This window comes from Semicossyphus pulcher, unplaced genomic scaffold (assembly GCF_022749685.1).
Source record: "Semicossyphus pulcher isolate SPU_LCO1_2020_fin unplaced genomic scaffold, fSemPul1.0.p SCAF_2, whole genome shotgun sequence".
NCBI lineage: Eukaryota > Metazoa > Chordata > Actinopteri > Labriformes > Labridae > Semicossyphus > Semicossyphus pulcher.
Window position 1 is genome coordinate 21,273,127 of NW_027211693.1, and position 6,000 is coordinate 21,279,126.

Sequence of the window (6,000 nt, forward strand, 5' to 3'; positions counted from 1 at the left end):
TATCGACGGGCTATGTACCCCAGTCTTTTAAACTAGCTGTAATTAAGCCACTTCTTAAAAAGCCTACCCTAGATTCAGGCACCTTAGCTAACTATAGACCTATATCTAACCTTCCTTTTATCTCAAAGATCCTTGAGAAAGCAGTCGCTAATCAATTATGTGACTTTCTTCATAACAACAGTTTATTTGAGGACTTTCAGTCAGGATTTAGAGTCCACCATAGCACTGAGACAGCACTGAGAGTTTCAAATGATCTACTTACTGCTTCAGACAGAGGACTTCTCTCTGTACTCGTCCTGTTAGATCTTAGTGCCGCTTTCGACACGATAGACCATCACATCCTGTTACAGAGATTAGAACATTTAATTGGCATTACAGGATCTGCACTAAGTTGGTTTAAATCTTATCTATCAGATCGATCTCAGTTTGTTAATGTTCATGATGTGTCCTCTATGCAAACCAAAGTTAGTCATGGAGTTCCACAAGGTTCTGTGCTCGGACCGATTCTTTTTACCTTATATATGCTTCCTCTTGGTAATATCATGAGGAAACACTCCATTAATTTTCATTGTTATGCAGATGATACTCAATTATACTTATCTATGAAGCCAGACGAAACCAATCAGCTATCTAAACTAGAAGCATGCCTTAAGGAAATAAAGATCTGGATGACTAGAAACTTTCTGCTACTTAATTCAGACAAAACTGAAGTTATTGTGCTCGGCCCAAAACACCTTAGAGACTCTTTCTCTAATGATATAGCTGCCCTAGATGGCATCAGCCTGGCATCCAGCACTACTGTTAGGAATCTGGGAGTTCTATTTGATCAGGATATGTCCTTCATCTCCCACATAAAACAAATATCAAGGACAGCCTTCTTTCATCTTCGCAACATAGCAAAAATCAGACACATCTTGTCTCAAAACGATGCAGAAAAACTAGTCCATGCATTCGTTACTTCCAGGTTGGATTATTGTAACTCGTTACTATCAGGCTGCCCTAATAAGTCACTAAAAACTCTGCAGCTGGTACAAAATGCTGCAGCACGTGTGCTGACAAGAACTAGGAAGAGAGATCACATCTCTCCTGTATTAGCCTCTCTGCACTGGCTTCCTGTAAAATCTAGAATAGAATTTAAAATCCTTCTTCTTACTTACAAAGCTCTTAATGGTCAGGCACCATCATATCTTAAAGAGCTCATAGTGCCATATTACCCCTCTAGAACATTGTGCTCCCAGGATGCAGGCCTGCTTGTGGTACCTAAATTCTCTAAGAGTAGTGTTGGAGGTAGAGCCTTCAATTACCAGGCCCCCCTCCTCTGGAACAATCTACCAGTCAAGGTCCGGGAGGCAGACACCCTCTCTTCTTTGAAGAGTAGACTTAAAACTTTCCTCTTTGACAAAGCTTATAGCTAGGGCTGGCTCAGGCTTGGACTAGCCCATAGTTATGCTGCTATAGGTTTAGACTGCCGGGGGGATCTGACACACCAAGCTTCTCTCTCTCTCTCTCTCTCTCTCTCTCTCTCTCTCTCTCTCTCTCTCTCTGTCATATTAATGCAGCTCATTAACTCTGTATCTTCTTGTCCCATTAACATTACTAACCACATATCTTCCCGGGAGTTCTTGTGCTCCCTTGTCTTGACGGTTCCTGAGGATGGTTGCTGCAGACCACCTGCTGCTGTGGACCCGCTCGACTGCAACAACTACTAACATCAGCCTTCCCCATAGTATCATTATTGTTGCTGCTAATGCTAATAGTAGACCTGTTGACTTCAACTGTTACAATTACGATTACCTCAGCCTTTATCATTACTCTGCTTCTCTCGCTAATTTATTTATTTATTTATTTAGCCAATCTTCACCCTAGTCTACCACTATTATTGGCATTGTAACCATAAGTATGTGTCTGTTGTTGTTCATGTAACAAGGACATATGTTGTTGTGGTAACAAGAACATATGTTGTTGTTGCTCTCTTTGCCTGTCTCTATCCTGCATCTCCTTCTATCCCATTTTCGGCCCATCCAGTCGAGGCAGATGGCTGTTCAACATGAGTCTGGTTCTGCTCGAGGTTTCTGCCTGTTAAAAGGAAGTTTTTCCTTGCCAGTGCTACTCATGGTGGATTCATGTTGGGCCTCTCTTTAAATAACTTAACAAAGAGTCGGTCTAGACCTGCTCTTTCTGTAAAGTGTCTCGAGATAACCCTGGTCATGATTTGGCGCTATACAAATAAAATTTGATTGATTGATTGATTGATTAATATATTTTGACGAAGACCAGCTGGTACAGATGGGTGCAGAGACTAAATACATACGGGGTAATCAGGGACAGGTGAGACTGGTCAACACAGGTGAAAACTTTACTAGCAGCACGTACTGATTTGGCCAAAATGTAGTGTGTATTATGCAAACAAAAGCAAAATTTACAGTATGCCAAAAACCCAGATGTCGTACTGACTGGGAGAAAATCACCAGTATGCATCGGACCAGTCTACCTCGCATACTGTATCCCACAATGCAAAGCGCTGAAACGTCACAACGGCAGTTGAAATGACGGACAGCAGCAGCATTCCAGCAGAAGGGGGCGCTATAGCTTAAGAAGTGGCAGTTATTGTTTACTTCCGCCTGGTGTAGCATACTGCAAAATGAATTTATAAAGCTCCTCCATACTACCACCGGACACAGTATGCAGTATATAGCATGTAGTATATAGTACGGCATTTCGAACACAGCCAATGAAGGCAGGGCACTCAATCTCAAAGGCAGGAAGTGAGCAACAAAAGGGTAGTTTATAATGAAATAAAAGAAGAAATGCTTTTAGAACAACAAAACAGCCCAAACTAAACCAAACAAGAACAACTCATGACACTCATGAGACAGTTTAAATAAACGACTCAAAAATGATTAAACAGAACCAGAAATATCTGTTTTTTTACTCCATGAGGATTCCTTGTCAAAGTAAGGCGCCTACAATACCAAAGATGCAACTCGACCACAGACAGGTCGGCCGGAAATTCAGGAGAACTTCCTGTTTGCAAAATGTGGTGTGAGAAAGAGACGGCTGCAGCAAACCCATTATTTCTTTACATTTGACCCATCCTCTTTGTCTTGTTCCTTTATTTTGTAGAAATCAAAGGTTACATTATTGTCACTGTTTTTATGACTTACATTTCAAATGTCCAGGTGTGGAAGCCTTCTGTGATGGCAGACGGGATGGAGCTCAGTGTTATGGAGCTCTGGGAGGAAGTGTGGACGTCCAGCTGATGGACAGCGCCTCAGAAACATTTAGATACCAATGGAGAAAAGGACCATTAGTAATTCTACATGGGAGGAAGAATAGGATTGTGTCTAATCTCATTGAAAGCAGATTCTCATTTACTCCCAATGATGGAACATTTAGGATCAACGACCTGAGCAGGAATGATGGTGGTGAATATACTCTTGAAATCTATGATGACAGTGGAACAAATCCAGTGAAGAACACTCTGCAGCTGACAATTCAAGGTAAATAACTGGGTAATTTTGTAATATTGACTGATATAAATATAATAATCCATAAATATCTAAATCTATGTCTGTTCTATTTATAGAATGGCAATGTTTCTATAAAAATACAAAAAAAGTAACTTAAGTGTGTCTCCTTCAGCTTCTGTGTCCTCTGTTCAGCTGGTCTCTAAATGTCTGTCTCAGAGAGAGAAGAGGGTCTCCTGCTCCTCTGAGGGAGGGGACAGTCCTCAGTACAGCTTGACTCTGGATGGAAACACACTGACAGACACTCAGCTCCTCTCTGGAAGTAAAGAGAGTCAGATCATCACTCTGAAACAAGACGTGTCAGGACGACTGGTCTGCTCAGTCAGGAATCACATCAGCAGGATATCTGTCTGTGGTGAGTGAGAACGTGTTGAAAACAACTCGATGATTATGACTCTGATGATTAACCGTACATCTGTCATTGATCTGTGTCTTTCCTAAAGGCTTCATGTACACCGACTGCATCTCATCCAGTGGGATGCACATATCACATTGGACGCTTGAATCCACTAACAACCTGTGTATTGAGCCAAAAACAAACTCTACAACAAACTCAGACACTTCTGTGGGTAAGGACAGTAACATTTAAGTGTCCGTAAAACCCCTCGCCCACATCACCAACACCAGCAGACATGACCTATAATATCTGAGCCTCACTTTGACTTGTGATTCTTGTGCCTCTTTCTCCGAACAGATCACTCCCTGCTCGTGTGTGGTTTGCGAGCAGCTGTGGTTACTCTGATATTAATTGGGATCACTGTTTATTTTGTTTGGAAGAAAAAGAGAGTCAAGAAAGCTGAAGACTCTGCGGCCCCTGAAGCGATGGAGTATGAAAATACTTCTGTTATGATGGTTGAAATGAGAAGCTCTGCAGCTGAACTTTAACTCTCTGAAAGCAAATCATTTGTGATGTTTCCTACCTGCTGTCATCGGCTCATGTGTCTTACAGATGTGAAAATAAGGTTTGATTAGAATTCATCATGTTTTACCTTAGTTTCACTTCTGCCTGAAGACGATGATTTTGTGTAAATAAAGCTGATATTTTCACATCACATCAAGACACGTTCTTAAAAGTATTGTACTGTAGTGTCGCAAGTGTAAATAAAAGGAGTAAGAGCTCCTGTCGGAGGTGAGAACACTCTCTCACTTCTTCAGGTAAATCATTTTAAAACACACCGTGACTGCAGGCAGCAGGGACACTTTTTGTTGAGTTCTTTCTGGATAATTGTTGACTTTTTATCTCTGTATATTTTTAAAAGCCTGTTTTAATATGATATTATTCTTTCATCTGATGATTGTCACAAATGTAGGTCTGCTTTGCTTCACTGATTATAAAGAATGATAATAAAATAACTCTTAAAGCATTTCATAGTAAAAGCCTTCATTTTATTGTTTCATGCACTTAACCTGTCAGTCAATCGACCTTTTTCTTGTTAGTTTGATCAATGACTGTACCTTTAATCACAGCTCAGACTTGTTGCTGTTGCTCATGGATCATTATTTATTCAATAAAACTGTGTTTAAAATGTGTTCACATTTCTGGAAAATAAAAGGATGAATGAAAATGAATCATAAACCTGTCAGAGCTTTTATAAAACAGTCTGCCTCCCGACATATTGAGTGTTTATATGTGCTGTGATCTGCCACTTGGGGGCGCCAGAGTCCAACAAGACTTCATTAATGAGGAGCAAAATGAGGGCTTCAAACCAGGAACAGTTTCAGATCTCTGTGGGCCAATGTAGCGGTTGTGTGCTCTCTCTCATGCGTTGTGTGAAGAGTACCGAGAGTTTATGTTTGGCACCAGCACGCCGTTTGATCTAATAACAGAAGCAAAATACATTTCTCACAGCCACTCTAAAAAGCTCCGGAAAACATGCTCAAACTCAGAAAGAGCCACAGAGTTCGAGTTAGCAAGCAACACCACGAGGATCTCATAGCGCCCGCTGAATTTGTTACGTTTGTGACTTTTTCAAAATAATAAAGTACATTTTCTCTTTTGTTCACCTTCGTCGTTTCACCTTTTTGATTGGTCCATCGCTGACTAAAGAAAAATGAGTGAGCATGTGTGAGGGGAGTGAGAGCAGAAGAAATAAACTAGCATGACAAATATTGTCTTCCCGACAGAACTTTCAGTAGATCACTGAGAGTGACTGAGAGAGATGAACGAGGAGGGTATGACAGAGCTAAAAGAGGTGCTTCATACGTTTCTCTTACAAATGAGGAACAAAACATTTGGTGTGATGCAACAACAAGCATGAGTTGAACAAATATCTGTAAAAAGCTTTGAGGACACAGGTTAAAGCACTGTAGGATTACAGCGTAGGACGCTGCAATGAAAAATACAAACTTTCAGACTCACTCGTGTTAAACTGACTTTAATTCTTTTCCCTCAGTAAAAATGTCGATTCGTGGCCATCAAATTTTAGTGTGACGGACCAACGAAATTCCCTTAACATCATTTTCTATCATTATG